Raw genomic sequence first — 21469 nt, forward strand, 5'->3', positions numbered from 1 at the left:
TATGAACATCTACATGATCAGTCCATGAAAAATAGGAAAATAAATGGTTTTCAATGGAAAAAAAAAAGCAAAATTCAGAGGATTATATTATAATAAATAGTGATAAATCACTTAGGAAAGGTTAAATAGAGAGAAAAATTCCTCTGAGAACTGCCACAAAAGTCACACTGGGTCCTTAAGGGTTAAATAATCAGCTTTATTGGAAACAACACAATGCAACAGTTTTTTTCATATGCTTTTTTTTTTTTTTTTTTTTTTATTATTGAACGTCCTTTGTGGTGGACAGCCTTTTTTTTTTTTTTTTCTCAATAAAGCTGTGAAACTCTCGTCCCTTACAGAGGACAAAAATGCATGGCTGGGTCTCAGGAGGTTAAATTAAGTAGCATCCTCAGGTCTAATTCATTCATTCATTCATTCATTTATTTGTTTATTTCAAGCATCAGCAAGATCTTCCAGACACTTTCCATAATTTTTTTAGTTTTTCATCCGATTTACATTTATACTCAACTAGACATAGCGACAATCTTCATTTACCCTTCTGTCGAACATCTGGTCATCAATTTAATATTTTATTTAGAGGTCCTAAATTGTGGAACAATCTAGACATGTCTCTAAAGTCTATATTGTCATTTACATCTTTCAAAAACTCACTGACAAAACATCTCCTGTCCTGACTTTTTCAGTGTTTTCTATATTGCGATTTGTTGTTTAATTATTGTTTTCTTATGTTTGTACTTTTTATTTATAGTAGATGATGGAGTGGAACTCTGTACAAGCCCTTTGGGCTTCGTTCCCTCCCTGCACTGTTTTTTTTTGTGCTAAATAAATAAATACAAATACAAATTTACAGAATACATGCAAATTGAAAATTCCAAAAATCATTCATTTACACTTGAAAAGGAGTGGGAAGAAGAAAAACTTATTTTATTCCACCCCCATTCTCATCATCAAATAACTGAACATAATAACATTTTAAATACTCACTTCAAGCCAGAACAATGAACAAAATAGGATCAAATTAGAATCAACTAATTTGACATTTTTTACATTATATACCCAAAATGTGTGTGGGAAAAAATAGAAATAAAGTACATTCCTGGTGGTGTTAGCATGGTTAACAGGTAACTTAGGTTTTAATATTTGCATATCAACAATGGTAAGAATAAAACTACAATACCACAAATACAAAGTACAATAGCAGAAGGTAAAGGACAACACATACCAGCTAGATGAGGACCAACAAACACACTTTAACATTGTAACACTTACCTCCTGTGTGTTTCTGAGGTCCAACTGAAACCTTCAAGTGGACTCTGCACTTTCACTTCATGCCCCTGAGCGATGGAACTCTGCCACAAAAAAAATCAGACGTTCAATCAGTACAGATTTTTAAGACCCACTTTTATACTTTGGCGCTTTTATGATTTTAATTACATTTTAAGTAGGTATTTTATAATGATTTCACTGTGTTTTATGTACTGCCGTTGGGTTTTATAACTGGATTTTATGCTGTATTTATGTATGCTTTGGATTTCACAGTGTCAAATCTCCGCCTTGTTCTTCTAAGGTTGGGAGTATATAAATTGGTCTTCATCCCACTATTTTTTGATTATGTTTTATTTTCTTTTTTATATAGATTTTTCTTGTTTTATTAGTTTTTAACCCTTTTATGCGTGAATTATGAGACCCTAAGTCAATATTTTTTTCTTCAGTGATTTTTTTTTTCTTTGTTTCCTCTTTTAGGCATGAAAAAAACTTTGCAATTGATTTTTTTTCACAAAGTTACAAAAATGTCCACTCAGTTGGACACCATGCATTTAATTTTTGAAGCAAAGAAACATGTATTTAAAACCCATCATCAGAAAGTGATATACTGTGTGAAAACTATGAAAGAAAAACATTTTTAATGCCGCTAATGCCTTTATCTCACATTTTACCATACTCTAATACTAGTTGTTACTCATTTCATGGAGATAATATGCAAAAAAAAAAAAAAAAAACTTTTTGGTCAAGAAAACTGTTAATTACAGTCTAATTACAATTAACAATTGATTTACACACAAACATGTTAGTGCAGATCAGGTTTATCTAGAACAGCAAAATGACAGTAATGGTATGAATTGCAGTGTTTGGGATGATGCTTAAGTGTCCACTGTTTTGGCTGATATGGAACTAAAACAACAAAATTCATGAATATACAAGAGAACAGCTGGAGAATAGCTGTTCACTGTACTGACCACTATGCATGAAAGGGTTAATATTGATATTCGAAGCAAACAATCAAAAAAAGCAATTATCTCAAATTTCATCGTCATCATCGCTTCTTCGTTGCTCTGAAAATATGCCAAATTCAGTTCTGACTGGATGTTTTCCTGGACAGAACAGCTGATAGGACCTGAGTCTATAGTTAGACAACATGACAACATGGAGAACCACCTGGCCTTTAGATTCAGCCCCAAGAGAAGCTCCTCTCTCCCTCACCCTCTCTCTCTCTCTCTCTCTTCAAAGTGCAGTGTGATGCTTCTCCACCGTCACTCGCCTTCCCCCTGATGTCACGTTTGACCTCGTTCTGTTGCTTCTCCTAAAAGGAGGCAAGCACGCGATACTGCGCTGCAGGGAAGATGCAGCCTATTATATCATTTATAATGCATGCATTATTGTCTATGAATGTCACTCCTAATGCAGTCATAACATCTGTTTTACATACTGCTGTCATCCAAATCTTTAATATGCTTTAATATGTTTATTAGGGGTGTAAGAAAATATCACTTCTGCCATATATAAGTGAGGTGGCTTTGAAAATTCATGGGCGGGATTTTTTTTGTGGCAAGAGTGAACCAAAAGCAGCGAAAACCGCTACAAACGACATGAAAAAATATGACTACTCCATATTTGACTCTTTGTAAACAGAATTCCCACTTGTTTGTGGAGTGTTCGAAAATATCGGTCCTGCAATATATCAAGATATTTCATTTCACAATACTGTATCGATATTAAAAAGTACTGTATCGATATTTTTAGGTATTTATTCAAATGGAGATATGGCGGAGGTTCATGTTTTGTTTTGTTTTTTTTGTGTATATTTTTTTGGGGAATCCTGCCAGCTTTTTTATTTTTATATTCACATGGGTATTTTGCTCTGTTGTTTGAGTACTCAAAAAGTAGTCTTGTGATATTGTTCATTAGGAGTGTCAGAAAATGTCATTTATGCAATATGTCGCCATGTTTCATTTCACAATACTGTATCGATGTTAAAAAGTACTATATCGATATTTTTAGGTATTTATTCAAATGCAGATATGGCAGTTTTTTTTTTTTTTTTTTTCTTTATTGTTTATATTTTATTTATTATTATTTAACACTGTTTTGTTAAATAATGGTTATTTCAATCATCCCAAAAACACCTTTTTCTGTCTGAGAGAGGCAGATGTTAGTTCCTTGCATTAAAATAATATTATAATGTTGGATGATTCAGGGACTGCCCACTATGCATTCTTTTCACAACATATATGGACATGGACTATGGACATTTGAGCAGGATCTTAAACTCTAATGTCTGTAAAACATAATTTTATTTATTTATTTGTGTGTGTTTTGTGCTTGAAATTTAATTTTTATTTATCTGTAAAAAATGTTAGTTTTTACAGAGGAAAGTTTTGTGATATAATATTAAATCCTCTTCTCAACAAATTAAAATCTGTTTAGTATTTGTGCATATTTCTGCTATGATTCAATTTTTCCAGGAAATATTCTCTTAGAAGAAGAAACAAAACAAACAAAAAATATTGCCCTGTTAACAGTATCGTGATATATTGCGATATATCGTATCGTGGTCCTAATATTGTGATTTGTATCATATTGCCAAATTCCTGCCAATACACACCCCTAATGTTAATGTTTACCTCCGCCAAGGAGGTTATGTTTTTGCCAGGGTTTGTTTGTCTGTTTGTCTGTCCGTTAGTGTGCAACATAACTCAAAAAGTTATGGACAGATTTTGATGAAATTTTCAGGGTTTGTTGGAAATGGGATAAGGAAGAAATGATAAAATTTTGGTGGTGATCGGGGTGGGGGGGGCCCAAGGGGGGGGAGGGGGGTGCAGACCAGAAAATTTCATCAAAATCTGTCCATAACTTTTTGAGTTATGTTGCACACTAACGGACAGACAAACAAACAAACAGACAGACAAACAAACCCTGGCAAAAACATAACCTCCTTGGCGTGGGGGGGCCCACGGGGGGGGCCACTGATCAGCCTTGGCGGAGGTCTGCGCTCTCCGAGTGCTTCTAGTTTTGTTTTGTTTTTTTTTTGTGTTTTTTTTTCTGTAGGAAATGGCTGCCTCTATGATTCCGATTGAAAACAAAAAACTTCTTGTTCTGCTTCACTTTATCAGAGTCAACCTTTGCAGAGACAGTGTTCACATACTGGGTTATGGTTTGGTAGAGGTTTAGAGCTGCAGCTGGATCATTCCAAAAAGATAATTATCCTGAAATTTTTTTTTTTTTTTAGACAAACTTGAACATTTTTTCATTTGTGCTGTGTGCCATCTTCATTTACTCTTAACCAGTAACATATATACTGATATTTACACATCTGAACAAATATCAGAAGTGTTCCCTTTATTATGACACTAGAATTATTCAAATATACCTTGTGGTTGCAGACATATACTCTTTATTATAGGTATGCAAATGTCGAGCAGAGGCCTTAAAAATAGGCCTGTTTTGTTTTTGGTTTTTTTCTTTTTATTGGGGTTTTTCAAATACAAGTACATTTCAAACAAGGTACAGTAAAATGGATATGTGTATACTATAAGTTCCTGAAAGTGGAAATGGAAGATGAGTGAATAAATAAATGCACACATAACATATGCACCTAACCAAAAAAAACACGACAAAACAAAGTAACAGGAGAGAACACCCCCCACCCACTCACCCACACACACACGCACACAGAGGACATCATATGTTTTTTTGTTTAATTATTTGTTTTTATCTATTTATGATGGCTTATTTTTTATTATAATAGTCAATGAACGGTTGCCATGTCGAATAAAATATGCCTACTTTGTCCCTCAGGGAATATCGTATTTTTCTGGCTGCAAGTGCCCCATAACATCATAAAATAGGTCTGTTTTTAAGAGGTTAAGCGGGGTACACACACAAGGATTTTCCATATCTGAAGTAATTTTTTATCTGTTACAGACCTTACACATGAAGATAAAAAAAAAAAAAAATCAGGCAATGAACAGTTTTGATCGTACTGTCTATGGTGTGTTCCAATAATCTCAACACACACATAACCATTCTGTCCCAGCACCGATCAAAAAATCTAAACTTCTTTCAGTTTTTGATGTAAATGTTTACCACAGGGGTGTCAAACTCATTTCAGTTCAGGGGCCACATTCCGCTAAATTAGATCTGAAGTGGGCCAAACCAGTAAAATATTAACATAATAATATGTAAATAACGTCAACTCCAAAATTTTCTCTATGTTTTAGAGTGAAAAAAGTAAATTTACATGATGAAAAGGTTTCCATGTACAAACTATCTTTTTAAAGGATGTGAATAACATGAACAAACTGAAAAAAATCAGTGTAATTTTAACAAAATTCTGCCTCAGTTTATCATTTCCACATGTACATTACAACTTACAGATCACAGTGGATCTACAAATACACAAAACATTTAGAAACAGGCGGAATTTTGTTAAAATTGTACTTACTTCTCTTGAGACATTTCAGGTTATTCACATTTTTTGCAAAATTATACTTCATTTTAGTGCAAATACATGACATTATTTACATTTACAAAGAGAAACATTTGGAGTTGTCATTATTTCTATGTTATTATGATCGTATTTTACTGAATCCTGCCCACTGGAGATTGAATTGGTCTGAATGTGGAACCTGAACTAAAAGGATTGTTGTTATCTTTGTGTAATTTTTGCATTTCACAAATTCATCCCAAGGACCAGACTGGACCCTTTGGCAGGCCGGATTTGGCCCCCGGGCCACATGTTTGACACCTGTGGTTTACCAGCTCCCACCTCCCTTTACTACACATATAGATTTTTGGGTGTAAATATTGAACAACTTTAATATTTATGATTGTCGGACCCATGTCAGAGCCGATTATCGGGACAAATTTGCTCTTAGCACACCTCAGACCACAGGATAATCTTTTTTTTTTAATTCGTTTTTATTTGGTTTACAATGCAAGATTTACATATTTTATACATTGATAGTTTTGTTTTTTTTATAAAACAAGACAAAAAACAAACAAAGAGAACAATTGAGTAGCAATTGAACAATGGGCGTCAAGTATGTTCTTTGTAAGTATTTATAAAGTCTATCCACGGTCTCCAGCATTCCTTGAATTTGTCATGGTCCAGTCTTAGTGTAAAGGTGAGTTCTTCCACCACAGGATAATCTTAAAGGGAAATCTTAAAAGACAATCTGCCGTTTTTCATCCTTGATCGGGAAGGGGGAAATCGGGACAAAACCAGCCCGATTATCTTTGTGTGTGTACTCCGCTTTAGCGATTAATATGAAGAACACGTCGTTGCAGAACACAGCTGATAATACCAGATTTACCGTACACCTGCCTCTATATCGTTGATTATATTCAGTAAATCTGTAACAGTCAAACATTTTAAAGATTTCCATTATGTTTAAATGGACCTGCATGTCCTGAGCAAGCCGCCAAATTTAGTTTTTATTTACTGGTGTTTACTTTACCTGTTTACCGCCGCACTGTCCTCAGGTGTATATGAAATGAGCTCTGGGAGATATGCTGTTTAGACAACGGAAGCACACAAACAGCTTTGCCGACACCATTCTGTATGTAATTACTTTTAGAGGTTGCACAAATAACAGATGGAAAGGTGACCTTTTCACAATATTTATTTATGCTTGAAATTTAATCTGTCCCTGTCTGGCCTTTGTGGAGCAGAATGAGGGAAAATGCTCAAATATTAAAAGGAGGCGGTATTTGACAAAGCACGAGGGAGAAGCAAAGTGCTTAGATAAAGGATCAGTGTGGTTTTAACACATTCATGAGATTTTCTATTTAATACCTGATTAAGAGGGGGATGCAAATCTAAAAAAACAGTGTTCTGGTTTAATGAAATAAGTTTTCAAAGGTGTGCTTTACTTTTTAGAACACTGAAAGTTTAGCCCTCGTGTTTCCTGGCAGTAATAACTAGGGGTGTTAGAAAATATTGGTTCTGCAATATATCGCGATGTTTCATTTCACAATACTGTATCAATATTAAAAAAATACTGTATCCATATTTTTAGGTATTTATTTAAATGCAGATATGGCAGAGGTTCATTTTTGTTTTCCTTTGTTTATATTTTATTTAGTAATATTTAATACTGTTTTGTTAAATAATGGTTATTTCAATCATCCTCAAAAAAATACCCTTTTCTGTCTGAGAGAGGCAGATGTTAGTTCCTTACGTTAAAATAATGTTCTAATGTTGAATGATTCAGGGACTGTCCACTATGCATTCTTTTCACAACTAATAGAATATGAACATTTGAGCAGGATCTTAACCTCTAAAGTCTGTAAAACATAATTTTATTTATTTATTTGCATATGTTTTGTGCTTATAATTTTCTTTTTATTTATCTGTAAAAAATGTTAGTTTTTACAGTGGAAAGTTTTGTGATATAGTATTAAATCCTGTTCTGAACAAATAAAAATGTGTTTAGTATTTGTGCATATTTCCGGTATGATGCTATGTGGCGGAGGTTCATTTTTACCTCCGCTAAGTTAAACAGCAGAGATTATGTTTTCATCAGGGTTTGTCTGTTTGTTTGTCTGTTTGCAAGATAACTCAAAAAGTTATGGACAGATTTTCAGGAAATTTCCAGGAAATGTTGATACTGGCACAAGTAACAAGTGATTACATTTTGGTGGTGATTCGGGGGGGGCGTTGTTTGTTTGTCTGTTAGCCAGATAACTCAAAAACTTGACAGATTTGGATGAAATTTTCAGGAAACGTTGATACTGGCACAAGGAACAAATGACTACATTTTAGTGGTGATGGGAGGGGCTGATCTGCTTTGGCGGAGGTCTGCGCTTTTCTAGTTGTTTTTTGCTTGTCTTTATTGTTACCTCCACCAAGGAGGTTATGTTTTTGCCAGGGTTTTTTTGTTTGATTGTTTGTTTGTTGGTTAGTTAGCAACATAACTGAAAACATTATGGACAGATTTTGATGAAATTTTCAGGAAATGTCCAAAATGGGACGAGAAATAAATGCTTAGATTTTGGGAGTGATCCGGATCACTGTCTGGATCCAGGAATTTTTAAAAGGATTCTTTATCATTGGAAGACAGGGATATTTTCAACATATGTATGAGTAACTCTACAATGAATGGTCAGAGTGCTTGGTAAAAAAAAAATACAAAATAAGTTCCCAACATGTTCTACAAGATATTGAAGATTGATTCATCATGTGTAGCAAAAGTGATAAAGTTGTTTGTCTGTTAGCAAGATAACTCAAAAAGTTAGGGACAGATTTTCAGGAAATTTCCAGGAAATGTTGATACTGGCACAAGGAACACATGATTACATTTTGGTGGTGATCGGTGGGGGTGGAGTTGTTTGTTTGTTTGTCTGTTAGCAAGATAACTCAAAAACTTATGGACAGATTTGGATGAAATTTTTAGGAAATGTTGATACTGGCACAAGTAACAAATGATTACATTTTGGTGGTGATTCGGGGGGGCGTTGTTTGTTTGTCTGTTAGCCAGATAACTCAAAAACTTGACAGATTTGGATGAAATTTTCAGGAAACGTTGATACTGGCACAAGGAACAAATGACTACATTTTAGTGGTGATGGGAGGGGCTGATCTGCTTTGGCGGAGGTCTGCGCTTTTCTAGTTGTTTTTTGCTTGTCTTTATTGTTACCTCCACCAAGGAGGTTATGTTTTTGCCAGGGTTTTTTTGTTTGATTGTTTGTTTGTTGGTTAGTTAGCAACATAACTGAAAACATTATGGACAGATTTTGATGAAATTTTCAGGAAATGTCCAAAATGGGACGAGAAATAAATGCTTAGATTTTGGGAGTGATCCGGATCACTGTCTGGATCCAGGAATTTTTAAAAGGATTCTTTATCATTGGAAGACAGGGATATTTTCAACATATGTATGAGTAACTCTACAATGAATGGTCAGAGTGCTTGGTAAAAAAAAAATACAAAATAAGTTCCCAACATGTTCTACAAGATATTGAAGATTGATTCATCATGTGTAGCAAAAGTGATAAAGTTGTTTGTCTGTTAGCAAGATAACTCAAAAAGTTAGGGACAGATTTTCAGGAAATTTCCAGGAAATGTTGATACTGGCACAAGGAACACATGATTACATTTTGGTGGTGATCGGTGGGGGTGGAGTTGTTTGTTTGTTTGTCTGTTAGCAAGATAACTCAAAAACTTATGGACAGATTTGGATGAAATTTTTAGGAAATGTTGATACTGGCACAAGTAACAAATGATTACATTTTGGTGGTGATGGGGGGGGGGGGGGACTGATCTGCCTAGGCGGAGGTCTGCGATCTTCGAGTGCTTTTCTAGTTGTTTTTTGTTTGTCTTTATTGTTACCTCCGCCAAGGAAGTTATGTTTTGCCAGGGTTTTTTTGTTTGTTTTTTTTTTTGTTGGTTAGTTAGCAACATAACTGAAAACATTATGGACGGATTTTGATGAAATTTTCAGGAAATGTCCAAAATGGGACGAGAAACAAATGCTTAGATTTTTGGAATGATCCGGATCACTGTCTGGATCCAGCAATTTTTAAAAGGATTCTTTATCATTGGAAGACAGGGATATTTTCAACATATGTATGAGTAACTCTACAATGAATGGTCAGAGCGCTTGGTAAAAAAAAAATAAAATAAAATAAGTTCCCAACATGTTCTACAAGATATTGAAGATTGATTCATCATGTGTGGCAAAAGGGATATAGTTATTTGTCTGTTAGCAAGATAACTCAAAAAGTTATGTACGGATTTGGGTGCAAGTTTGAGGAAATGTTGATACTGGCACAAAGAGCAAATGATTAAATTTTGGTGGTGATTGGGGGTGGGGATTGGGGGGAGGGCTGATCTGCCTTGGCGGAAGTCTGCGCTTTCCGAGTGCTTTTCTACTTTATATTTTACTTATTATTATTATTTAACACTGTTTTATTAAATAATGGTTATTTGAAGCATCCTAAAACCTCTTTTAACTGTCTGAGAGAGGTAGATGTAAGTTCCTTTCCTTTGTTTCTTTGATGGGATTCCACAAAAATAACGTTATGATGTTAGTTGTGAACTAATAGAATATGAACATTTGAGCAGGATCTTAAACTGTAACGCCTGTAAAATATAATTTAAGTTTTAACACAGGAAAATTTTGTGATATAGCATCAGATCCTGTTGTGATCAAATAAAAATGTGTTCAGTATTTGTGCATATTTCTGGTATAATTCCATTCTTCCAGGAAATAATCATTTTAAAAAAACAAACAAACAAAAAATTTCCTTTTTTAACTGTATCGTGATATATCGTATCGTGATCCTAATATTGTGATTTGTATCAGATTCGTGCTGATGCGCACCCCTAGTAATAACGCTCTCTAAAAAGGATATAATTCCTGTTTTCTTTAGTTCGTTGCTCATTATTTGCCAGTCAGCTGGTCTTCCAAAGCCGGTGTGCATCTCAGCATCATGTCCGTTTGTGGATTGAATCTACTCTGCAAGATGCCGGCCAATAGCTGCTTTCTACTGCGGTACAGATTGTCACTCAGGACATGAAAACAGGCCGATTTGTCACTGAAGTTTCTCAAATTTCAGAGCGTTGTTTCTCTCCCACTGCAAGTACGTGCTAATTCAAACATCCTCATCAGCTTATCTCTTCTCCGCCTCCTACTTCTGTCTCCTCCCATCTCCTCAAGTGCTAACTCGAAGCTAATTTGCAATTCTCAGTGGCAGAGAAATTGATGTCTCCTCTCGGCACAAGGTAACAGAATTATGTGAGAAATGAGTGAGAGAGAGAGAGAGCGAGAGTGAGAAGGAAGGAAGGAAAAGAGTGAAACATAGTTATCTTGGTTATATTTTTATGTGTGATGCTGTCACACTTTGTAAAATGTTAACTTGGGACATTGACTCTTACCATAGAATTCCCTCATTACCTGCATGTTTTTACTGTTTACAACACATCATTGCTCAGAGGCAGTTTTTAGTTTTAACCCGTAATGTTTTGATTTGGATGCAAAAGCTTTCATATGCCTAGATTTAATATTCGGATAATATTTAAAAGTTATATAAGCAATATTTTAATGCAGTGCTACCTGAAAGTCTTTGCAAAATATTGGCATATAATAATAATAATAATAATAATAATAATAATAATAATAATAACGATGGTAATGTAATGTAATGGTAATAGTAGTAATAAGAATGATAATAATGATGATGATGGTAATGGCAATAATAACAATGAGAATGGTGGTAATAATAATAATAATAATAATAATAATAATAATAATAATGGTAATGTAATGTAATGGTAATAGTAGTAATAAGAATGATAATAATGAAGATGATGGCAATGGCAATAATAATAATGAAAATGGTAATAATAATAATAATAATAACAATAATAATAATAATAATAATAATAATAATAATAATAATAATGGTTATGTAATGGTAATAGTAGTAATAAGAATGATAATAATGATGATGATGGTAATGGCAATAATAATAATGAAAATGGTGGTAATAATAATAATAATAATAATAATAATAATAATAATAATAATAATAATAATAATAATAATGTAATGGTAATAGTGATAATGATAATAATGATAATAATGATAATTACAATAATAATAATAATAATAATAATAATAATTAAAGCTGCAAGCAGCATTGGGCGGGACCTCGCACCGGGCGTTCCGCCTCCCCCGCGATCCGCCTCCCGTGACCTTCGAAACCTCAGCTCCACTCACACCTGTCCGTCCCCATACCAGTTCCCACCCTTTAGTGTATGTCCTCCTTACATCTGTACAGAACACCAGTGACCCTCTGCTGAAACCACCATCACCTTTAAATGAGACTTTTATTTTGGAAACCCTACTGTGTGTTGTGCATTTGTTTTGTATGTGAGAGAAAGAATCAGTTTGAAGAATGAATTGAAATTGTATCAATAATTGAGCATTAAAGTGATGATTTACCACATTTAAGGCTGTTATTTTGGAAAAACCCTATTGTGTGAGCGTGTGTGTCTGTGAGAAAGAGTACTTTTGAATGAAGAAACATTGTACAAACAGTTGAGTGTTTGGTCATAAAAATGAAAAGAAGTTATGTAATAGACATTTTGTATTATTGGTAATTGGGGTTTTATTTTGAAAAAATGTACTCCGTGTACTTTTGAATGTGTGCAAAATTTCCAATATCCACAATACAATGCAGTAAAACCTGTTTTAAAATGGAGAAAGAAAAAAAAAAAAAAAAAAAAAAATTTGGATTGTCTGGGACTTGAACCCAGGTCCTTTTGTTCCATAGGCAGCTACATGAACCACTACACTAAGGACAGACACATACATCTGTGCACCAGGAACAGTTTTATAGGGACTTTATCATTGTTAAAAGTGAAAGTAAACATAGTCTTCAAAAAATCGCCATAATTCCATAACTGTAGGTCGTATCTGAAAAATTCTTTCACTTTTGGATTCTGCAGACTTGTGGGAATTTGATGAGGACTTTTTATTCAAAAGTCTGAAATGACTAAGCAGTAATTGCAGAAACGTAGAGTAACTTTCAAAGGCAGATTCCCAACTTCCTGTTGGAGTTAGCTCATAAATGTCAGTGTATGATTTTTCGGGCTCAATCAGACCAACATTTTGGAATTTGTTTCATGTTTCTGTGACATTCCTACTGGCCGCTAGGGCAGATTTTGTGTGTTTTTTAGTACACAGGTGGCGCTAGAGAGTACATTTTGGCACCCAAGGGGTTAAATTTGATATTGAATCAAAGTGTTTAATTTGGTGAGTTTTGGAGCATGTTAAGGGGGTCAAATGGCAGTCAAAAATGGAAAAAGTATGAAAATAAACAAATTGTTATAAATCAATAACTGTACATCATATCGCAAAATTTTTTGCATGTAAGTGTTGTGCTGAGTCCCGTGAACACGTAGATATGTCACATGTGGGGAAAAACTCCAAAGTGAAAAATGAGTTCCAAACATAGCAATTTTGCGGGCTTGTAAAAAAAAAAACTAAGACAGTTCCGGAAAAAGTGAGAGATCAGTTTTTTGAGGAGGTTTCACTCTATCTTTTGGCGCTATTTAGAAGTCAATACGACAAACGGTATCATTGGAGTTAGTTTTCAACATTTTATTTTGAAAGGCATATTGCGAACTTCCTGTTGGAGTTAGGTCATAAGTGTCAGTGCATGACTTGTAGCGCTTTATCCAACAAGAATTTTGGCACTAGTTTCATGTCTGTATGACATTCCTACTGGCCACTAGGGCTGTTTCCGTTTTTTTCACATAGGTGGCGCTAGAGAGGCCATTTTGGCACCTATGGGGTTATTTTTTTCATTTTATCAAATTTTTCGCCAGGCCTGACATGTGTGCCAAATTTGGTGAGTTTTCGTGCATGTTCAGGGGGTCAAAATCCAGGTCAAAGTGGTGTGTGAATAATAATAATATAAAAACGAACGAATAACAATAGGGCCTTGCTTGCAGGCAAGGCCTCTCACTGCGTGAGAGGGCCTTACCTTTCGGCTCGGTCCCTAATAATAAGAGGAAGAAGAAGAAGGATACTTTTTTTTTTTTTATAACACACTTCATTCAGTGAATCTCAGAGTGCTACAGTAGAAAAGGACAGACACCCCCCCCCCCCCCCCCCCTAAAAAAAACAACAACAAACAAACAAACAAACAAACAAAACATAAACATCAACAATTTTAAGCCTTTTTAATGGTGTTCTATGAAGTGTTTATGGAGGACTGGGGGAAGTCTCATACCAGTACGCACTTAAGACTACGAAAACCACCAACAAATCAACGCTATATATTCACAGAATAGCTGAATAATATGACATATTCAACACACTGTAGCATCAGAATAATGGGAAAATTACATTAGAAAGTGCAGACTTGAAACACTCTCCCACTTTTTATTTTATGGTGATAGAGCAAATACAACCAGAGATTTGAGGGTTTGAAACCGGCGCAAACAAACAACATAGTGTTATTAGAGCGATATAAAGCAAGCGTTAGATTTCTGACTATATCTTCGTCATTATTTGTCCTTTTTCAAAGCAGAATCAGATGATTCTAATCCACAGACTGGGTGAGGGGCTTTTATGTCAAATATTTGAGTATACTTTTAATTTATTACAATTTTAATTTTATATACCTAATATTTGGAAACAATATTCACTTTTAAAGTCTTTGAAAAGGTTTGTTAAGCATCTTTGTGTTATTTATGTAATAAATTATATACATTTTTCAAATTGGATGATATATATTTTGTGTGTTTTTTTGCCTTTTGTGTTGATATAGTAGGTTAAAGCAGTGTTTTTCAAACTTGGGGTCGCCTGGAATTCAAATGGAGTCGCCTGAATTTTCTCATAATTGATAAAAATTATTTAAAAAAAAACTTACTTATAAAAATATGGTGAATTGAGAGAGACAATCACAATCCATAAAAGACATGACAAACTGTGAAGCTGAAACTGAAGCACTGTGGTTCTGTTTATCTGTCAAATGTTCATTGTGGTCGGTTTCAGATGCTGCAGCTCTTTCATAATTCATAGTTTGAGTTCTTGTTTGTTCAGTATTAATTGTCAGCCTTGTAAATCCAAGCTGGACTGACTGTACATATCCTGACCAAGGAAAATCAAATTCTCACTTTGTGCAGTAATCTACACCTGGCTTTTCTACCTCTGTCCATAATAATATACATTATATAGACTAAATGTCATCTAAAATTAATGTTTATTTGCAAAATCGTATAGCAAACTATTATATGATCAAAAAGAAATTAATTTTAGCAAAAAAAAAAAGTAAAAATGTATGGGGTTGCCAGAAATTTGTGAGGTTAAAATGGGGTCACGAGCCAAAAAAGGTTGGAAAGCACTGGGTTAATGTGAAAAAATAAAAGACAGATGAGATAGATGAAGTTGTGCTGGAAAAAAAAAGATACCAAACATGGGTATAGTAAACATTTCTTTATATAGTATATAAAGGCAAAATCAAAAGTACTCAAAAACAGCCAAAATAGGGTCAGACCCCAAACACTTAAAGTCACTTTTTTAATGTTTGAAATCAGAAAAATTCCATGTAAGCCCTTTAACTGAAGATGCAATAAACCTTAGTGGACTCTCAAGTGTCAAGTCCTCTTCTAAATCATTTATTCATAACACCTCTCTCTACAAATGCAGTGCAAAAATGTTGCTCTCCAAAACAATCTGCCTGTGCACATGATTCGAGCAGCGCTTACATCACCAAGGTAACGGACAGAACGTTCACTGACATGATAATCTGGTGGATTTAATCTGGCAGCTGTTCAGAACACAGATGATAAAAACAAAACAAAAAAAATAAAGATATTGAATTTGCTAGCTGTGTGGCCTTGGCTGTAAATGTCTTAGATAAAGAGTTGCAGTTGCAGCACTTTAGCAGTTTATTAAATGTCAAGTTCAAGTTTAAAGAGTAACTTAACATCTCCTCCAGCATTTTAACATCTTCCTGGCTGAATTTATGTCCAAGTGGATTCTAGGACACTGTGGCAGCTGGTACCAGGAGCAGGAGAGCACACATCCATTAGAGGTGAAACGGACTTAAAACTTTGAAGTAGAGGAAGTAATCTAGTTATGAAGAACACCCCACCCCCACCTCCCACCCCAAGTCCTATTTATTCACTGGTACTGATTAAACATTTAATTTATACATCATCTCTTTTTCTTTCAATGAATTACGTTCAGTTGTTACCACTTCAAAACTGTTTCGATCTAAAATATAGCATTTGGAGTTGAATTTACTAGGGATGGGAATTGATAAGAATTTAAAGATTCCAATTCCATTCTCGATTTTGCTTATTGATCCGATTCTTATCAATTCTTATTGGGTGAGGGAATAAAAGAGTACAATTGGGTTTGTTTGCATTAACTGTCTTTTATGTTTCCATTTCTGGACAGAAAATGTAACATATACAGAATGCATGAATAATAACACTGGGTTACAAAAAAATGTTTTTTGCAAGTTGTCTAGGTTTTTTCAACTGAATTAGGACCATTTTGCACCGCTAAATCCAAAAATGACATCTGTTTTTCTCAATCAGGTCAGGTTTTTTTGCTAATTTGATTTTGAAAAATTTTGATCTTCTCACAAAATTGATTACATTTTTATGACTTTATCAGTTGATTTTTTATGTAGTTCTCACCCAAAATAGGTTTTAAGAGAAAAAAAATCATTTTCTTACAGGATTCCTGTTAGGTACAATGGTGTATTCACCGCAGATGTAGCAGAATACATCAGGCTTATTTTTGCAAGATCTTCTAGTCAAAGCCATTTCATTCACCTGAAATATTAAAAAAAACATTAATCATAAATTGGCAAAAGTAAAATCTTCAGAACTCGTTTATTGCAAGAAATATGAAAGAATTTTGTATCATATGATGTGAAAATGCCCATAAATGTAAGCAAAAATGTTAAAAAGCCAATATGTAGCATAGTTCAGAAAGCTGACCTGATTGAGCAAAATGAATGTGATTTTTGGATTCAGCACACCAAAATTATCCTAAATCAGCTCAAAAAACTTAAACAATACATTTGTTGTTGACCAGTGTAATAATAACAAATGATGCTGGGTCCAGTTCAGGGGAGGGGGGGGTATATCATCAATTATAACTAGGGTGCGCTTTGTTGGGGGGGATGAGGGGATCAACCCCCCCTCTGGTTTTTACATCCCTGCTTCTGCTCAATGAATTTCATCCTTTTCTTACACCTTTGTCCTACATTACTGGCACTAACGTTCACCTGAACCGAACTGTTGGCAGTCTCAGAATTCGCCAACGCCCTCATGCACTGGGGCACTGTATAAAAGGGGGGTAAACATGACAAATTCATGGGGCCCAGCATTTGTGGGGAATTGCTTTAGAGCAGTGGAGGGGGTCCAGCGGATACCGGTTAGAATTTGTGAAATTTTCGTGTAAGATCTGCTGTATAAGAGAGGAATAGAACCCAGGAGTTGGATTAGAAGTATGTTAAGTTTCACTCTCATTTCACGCCAGCATTAGATACGTTAGTTATGGACTGCACCCCCATATATATATATATATATACACACACACACCCCTCCCTGACAAGAATAATAACAAATAAAACATCTCCCCCTCTGTTTTTTTTGATAAATCGCAGCCTGATTATAACATCATACGACTGTACAAAGTGAAAGTGAATCTTAAGACGCTTCACTAATTCCTCTGTTTCCCGCTGTTGTGCACCTCATTTCAATTTTCCCTACCTTTGGAAACTTTTATATGAGGGGGCAGGACGTTTGTTTACCCCCTAGAACCGGGCCTGGATGACACCCTGGTGTTTGGTCTGTTGCTAGATTCTGTAAGTAGCTAGGTTCGCTAAGTAGCTTATCAAACATGTGACATTCCTGTAAATGAATTTCATGCTGTGAGAACAAATGGTTTATCATATTGGAGGTGCCCCCCCTCCTTTGAAGCTTTGCAAGTGTTATAAATGGCCCTGGTGTCATCTTTAGACCTGAAATATAGCCGTACTTTGGAGTGTTTCTGCCTCGACGCCATGTGGGCTACGTTCTAAACCAAAACAATGCAGCAAATGTGTGACGTCACCATGCACGCACAACGAAGGCGGTATCGTTAAGAATCATTAAGCAGGCAGGCAAACGATTCCAAGTAATTGAGCTACTGGGAATGTTCTCGATCCCCATCCCTAGAATTAACCCATAAAGACCCAAACATCCATCACAGACCAAAAGCATCTACTGAACTAAACTGTTTAATACCTGTTGATCCACTGATCCTACTAATCCATGTAAATAATTGGTGTAAAATACAATTATTCATGTTCTCAGTGTCATCAGATGTGACCCATTTGGACGTTCAGAGGCTCCATAGTTACCATGGAAACATCGTCATCGTCTACAACACTGATTCACCAGTAAAATCTATAGAGTTTGATAAACAAAAATGGATGGAAATGCTTGGTTTATGTTCAATTAATGATAGATTTTACTGAAAAAGTCACTTTTTTTTGCAGTTTTCTCTGTTTTTGATATAATAACCCTCAACTTTAATCTGAGTTTTTATGAACATCTACATGATCAGTGAATTAAATATAGGAAAACACCTGATTCCTACTGATAAAATGCTAAATACAGAAGATAATATTATAATAAATGGTGATAAATCACTTAAAAAAGGTTCGATATAGAGAACATTTCATTTGGGAACTGACATAGAAGTAGCGCTGGGCCTTTATGGGTTAATATCCTTTTACTGCAGGTGACATTGCAGTGGAAAACCAGACCCCTCCAGCTGAGAACCTTCACATCTAAAGGCACAAAGATATGACAGAAAACCAACAGTACACACTTAATACACACACAGATTTATGATAATAATAACAACAACCATATTGCCAGCCCATGAGCTATTTCACGGCTCAACAAACAGTCAATTAAAAGTTGTCAAAGAACCATATGTTGGCATTAACACAGTATTTTTTATTAATGTGTTTTAATTCAAAGCCAACAACAATGGAAGGTAATAATGGAAACTTATCACAATAAATTGACAGTTGTACATAAAATAGCAAGCTTTAGCAGTGTAAGTTGACCTTCTAGAGATAAAAAGTAACAGGATACAAATAGCTTGTTACTGTATTTAAGTAGATTTTTGTGCATCTTTATTTAACCTGGGTATTTATTTACATTTACTCCCTTTATTCTAAAACCAGTGTCTACTTTCCAGTCCTTACAGCATTTTAGTTCAGGAGTCACATACAGGCTAACTCTTTAAAGCCTGACGTGTTGCTGCTGACACGCCCTGTATATGCAGTTTGGATGGCTGTAACTCTTTCACTATTTGTGAAATTGGAAAAATTCTAACAGTTTCTGAAACCTGAGACATTGTGCTTTATAGGTTTTATTGAGTCATTACAGTAATTTCACTCACGCATGTACTAGAAGCTGGAGAATAAGCTATTTTAGCAGAATTATAACATGCAGTAAATTGTAAATGACTTCTACACTGCAAATTATTTGGTTCTTACCAAGATAAAAAAAAAAAAAAATAGATTTAGAAGTGTTAGATAATTTATCTTGTTTTAAGAGTCTCATTTTGATCCTGTAAAGCCTGACCCATTAAATCATTGACAGAAAATTCCAGTTCTTTAAAACTGGAGCCTTTATTGGTCCTTCTGAACAACCCAAACATTTTTTTTCAAATATCAATTTCCATGTATGAGTTTCAATTTTGTATCATATTTGATACATCAGGTCTCAATGCTCAAATATTATTATTTTGGAACAAACATAATAATAATAATAATAATAATAATAATAATAATAATAATAATAATATAACACAAACATGTCTAACAAATTGGTAATTCCTTTTCAAAATTGTCAAAGTTCTTCTTCCTTCCTCATTAATGACAGTCTTGTAGTGTCACTGGAAAGGCCTCTGGTGAATTAATTCCTCCCCCCTGGTGGATTATCTGTGTATTGCATGCATCTAATTGTGTACATCAGGATGGACAAGAAACAAAATATCACAGTGATCATGTAGAGGGCTTCCAAACTCATGTATCAAATATGATACGTTTGGCATTATTGGGTTAAGTGTTCAGCTTTACACTATAATCTCATTTCTAGATTTAACAATCTTGTCAAGTTAAATTATCTTGCTGCATGGACAGATAATTTCACTTGTTTTGAGTACCTTTTTCCTCAGATTTAGTGTTTTTTATCTTGTTTTTCGACACCCCTTTTTTACAGTGGACTCCCTTACAACATATTTTCTAACCTTTTCATAGTCAAATCAAAATAACAAAAAAAATTGCCCAGATGAACCGTTTTAGGTGTATTAAGGTTTAAAGAGCTAATAAGGGCAGTAACATAATAACTTAAAAACCTATAAATTCAGATTCAGATTCAAATTTATTTGTCATTTCAGCATATAGAATACACAGAAACGAAACATTGTACTCAGGGCCCCGACTGCTGGCAGCATTTAGTAAATAGTATAAATTACTGATAAAAATAATTCAAAAATAAAATACTGATATAAAAAACAATAACAATACCCCCCCCCAAAAAAAAAAAATAAATAAATAAATAAATAAAAATTACCAATAAATAACTACAAAGTTTTATTTCTAAAGTGCACAGCAGTAAAGTTAAGTAAAATTACATGATGAAAATGTTTACATCTAGAAACTATCCTTTAAAAAATGTGAATACCATAAACAACCTCTAATTTCTTAAGAAAAAATAATTAGAATGTTAACATTTTAAGTGTAATTTTTGCATTTCACAAATTCATCCCATGGACCAGATTGGACCCTTTGATGGTCCGGTTTTGGTCCGCGGGCCATATGTTTGACACCCCTACCTTAGAATATGAAAACAGGCTCATTACTTTGCTTTTTAATGCATTTGATGGATTTTTGGATTTCGTTTTATTTTGCATCCTAACATCATCATCGATCTCTGCCAACATGGATGAAACATGTACAAAAAGACGATCCCTTAATAAATATCCTGCAGGACGGATGTAAAACAACGGAAGAAAAGATCCAAAGAGACAAAAGGTGTCATCTGTACATTTACTGACATGTCTGAGGTCAGGAGAACTAATACTAACATGAAAGATATCTATATTTAAGTGAAATTTTATCAATTTTTACCCAAGAACCTGTGCTTCTACATGAATAAACTGATCTTACCCCCTCTGCTCATTTCTCGTATTGACACATTTAGCGATCGCTATTTTACCCACCTGTTATCCCCCAACATGCTGTGAAAACCATCCTTAGGCCATTCTGCTATAAGGTGCATATAAATTGTAAAATATTGACAAGGTCAGTGCCACTGCAGAGCAGGTTGACAGGCCTACCAATTAGTAAAGCGGTAAGCCTCCGGATCCCTTTATTTTTTCCCTTCAAAACACATGGAACCACAGAGAGACGGCAACGACTAACTGTGACAGCTACATTATGTCAACAAAGAATCTGTGTAACAAGGAGTATGTGTTCCTAGAACTGTCCTTACCTTTGAATAAATGCAGAATAGATACAGAGGCAGAGATATGCTTTTATGAAAGTGACACCTACATTTAGCAGCAAGTCCTGTATTTTTCCAAACAAGGGGACGATTTTGCCAGTACTTCCATTAACCCTGTCATGGATGAATTATAAGAAATTTAGC

The sequence above is a fragment of the Sphaeramia orbicularis genome, chromosome 21 (genome assembly GCF_902148855.1).
Source record: "Sphaeramia orbicularis chromosome 21, fSphaOr1.1, whole genome shotgun sequence".
In the NCBI taxonomy this organism is placed as follows: Eukaryota; Metazoa; Chordata; class Actinopteri; order Kurtiformes; family Apogonidae; genus Sphaeramia; species Sphaeramia orbicularis.